Source organism: Archocentrus centrarchus, chromosome 12, assembly GCF_007364275.1.
Source record: "Archocentrus centrarchus isolate MPI-CPG fArcCen1 chromosome 12, fArcCen1, whole genome shotgun sequence".
Classification (NCBI taxonomy): Eukaryota; Metazoa; Chordata; class Actinopteri; order Cichliformes; family Cichlidae; genus Archocentrus; species Archocentrus centrarchus.
Genome location: NC_044357.1, coordinates 1,920,058 through 1,923,104, shown reverse-complemented (window position 1 = coordinate 1,923,104; position 3,047 = coordinate 1,920,058).

The window sequence follows — 3,047 nt, the reverse complement described above, 5'->3', positions numbered from 1 at the left end:
CTGTTTATGCTGCTAAAAATAGATTTCACACACTGCGATGACGTGACATCTCGTGACAAGACCGCCATCCAGCCTCCTCCCTCTTCCAAGGCTCCCCAGCCACTCTCCTCCTTCCTTATTGGTATGCAACAGTTACCCTGGCTACATGTCACTTCAAATTAAATCTTTTAGACAAAGGACAGGGAGAGAACCTGGCATGTCCTATGACAAAAGAAAAAGAAAAAGCAAAAAGGAGGAGGAGAAGGTGACAGGGAAAAAAAGTGAAGGGAAAAGATGAATATCAAGAGATGACATAAAGAAGACAAGAAGGAAGAGCGAATGGATGGACGACAAGACAGGAAGAGAGAGGGAGGGGGAGAGGGAGCAAGTGGCAATCAATAATATGACTCATTCTTTCTGCAGTGGCTACTTCCTAACAGCATTCATTAAAGCAAACCTAATCATTTTGGCTCGATAATCAAATCCTGTGAGGCTCCATCTTCTTTCACTCCCCACCACACACACTCAAATGATTTAAAATGAACCTAAAATGGGAGGAAATCGGGCCGGCACATCCATTACCAGTATGCATCTGGATGTGCTGATGGGAGCGATAACCAGCAGATTTTTGCCCGAGGGAGCAGCATGCAGGTTTGAAACGTCTTTGGATTTTATCAAGTGTCAAAATTCTCAGGCCTTCATGAATCTGTTCATTTTTTTTATAGGTTTAATGTAAAAGTGTGAGTAAAGTTTGCATCAAAATGTGCAATCATTATTAAGTGACTGGCAAGAAAATAGAGAAAAAATGCCTAATTATACAACATCTTAATGAACAGTAAGATTTAAAAATAACGAGGAAAAAAAACAGCTGCAAAACAAAGATCTTATGGAGCCACATGAAGTTAAAATAATGAAAAAAAAACACTGCAAAGAAACCAAAGCTTTCAAAAAGCCACAGAGAGACAAAGAAACACAGAGATGATAAACAATTACAAAGCAGTAAATAAACGAGTTACACTGAGATGATCTACTAAAAATGGGCAAAAAAAAAAATACTACAGACAAAAACAGCTGCAGAGATAATAAACAAGTCCAAAGCAGTAAAAAACAACACAGTTGCACAGAGAAAAACTACAACTGAGCAATAAATGACTAAAACAAAACAAAACAAAAAATCTGCACACAGGCCATAAACAACACAAACTGTTGCACAGAGACTAAAAAACTACAAAGAGGCTAAATGACTTTAAAGAGATATAAAACAAAAAGGAAAAAAATAATAATCCAATCAATCACAGACAAGAACAAAAGACTACAGTAACCTACAAAACAACCACAAAAATACACAGAAAGACCAGATCACACGGAGACACAAAATCACTACAACAACACACTGTGCAACCACAATGAAATGTAAAGGACCTACAACAGGGCTAAAGGACAGAATGAGCAAACAGATGTAATCGAGGAAAGAGACCAGACAGTCACAAAGCGGCACATCTCTTTCAACATAAGGTTCCTGACTGTGTTGAAGGGTTTTACATGACTCTCCACAGAGGTCCCTGTTTATCATACAAGTCGCCTGTGATAGTTAGACTAACATTATTCTCATATTTGTAGGCTAGACAGCTTGGCTGCTTTACACCTGACCTCTGCAGCCCAAATCAATGCTGCCACAAATAATGTTAGAAATAATTAAACGTTGCATCGCCTCAATTGGTCTAATTAATGAGAGATAGGGGCGTTAATTAGCAGGGACACCGCATAATCAGGTCTGAGCATCAACAACTGCGGCATCGGGAGCATCAGGGGCTCACCTGCAGTCACAGCCTGTCTGCAGATCTTCAGCCGGGTCTCCGCAGAGCACATATCGTGCACATCGCTGGACTTTTCAGAGGATTTTTTCAGAGGAGACGAGCCTGATCACAGCGTTATGTTTCATATATTCTACAGTGAAGGGTCAGCGGCGTGAAGGTTGTGCTGATTTCCCTCCCAACACGGCGCTCATTCCCGATGTGGGTCCGCCTGTCAGCGCCGCTGTTAGCGCCACATCATCCCGGGCGTCCTGTCCTGCTCTCAGCTGCAGCGCGGTGTGTTGCCGGTGGTTACTGGTTACATTCCCGGGTTAAATAGTAACATCAGAACACATGAAATTTCCTGCAGATCAGTAGAGGACAAAGACGACCCCCAGCGGCTCACAGACGCCAGCTGTGATATTACTGCTGAAAAATGACTCAAGTTAGCAGGGGCGATCCCAGGGTTTTTTTTAAGTGGGGTGTCACGGGATGGACCAAGAACAAGACGGGATGGGGGGGGCCCACAGTTTAGAAAACCCTGGGTATGTTATTCACACTGAAGTGAAGCCCTGTACTCGCATCAAAACAGTATTACACGAAAAGTGGTGCTGCGAGAGTTTAAACATCATTTTTAATATTAAAAAATATCTAGGTCCTTGAAACATGAATTTGTAAAACAGTGAATACACAAGTTTCTCTGAAAAATATTCCACATATTCATGCACCTGCATGAATCTTCTCTTTATTTTGAAACTACCTACTCCACTCTCTTGGGATATCATAAATTGATTTGATTGATTAAATAAACCTGATTTGATTGGCTGATGTCGGCCCCTGAAAAGTTGAACTTTTCCCAACTTTTCAGTACAAGAAGCACGGACAAAGGGAAGCAACAGTTCCACAATTCCATTGAGGATCACTCATCTCCCCATCCAAAATGAACGCTAGGCATACTGAAGCCTGAAATGCATGTATATGAATTTTGCCTTAATTATGCTGTTATAAGTTCAGGCTTCTGGGGGACTTTCCATTATACACCGAACACTTCCTAATAAAAGAGAGTTCTTCTTCTCCACTGTCACCAAGTGCATGCTCCAAGGATTCTCTCCCTAATATTGTAGAGTCTTTACCTTAGAATAAAAACACCTCAAGAAAAATCTTAACTGGCTCTGTGGAAATGATGCTAAACTGAGTAACAGCCACTAAGCTACGCCAGTGATAATGAGGCATAAACAAACCACAATACTCGTTTATTTTTAACAAAAAGCTTCA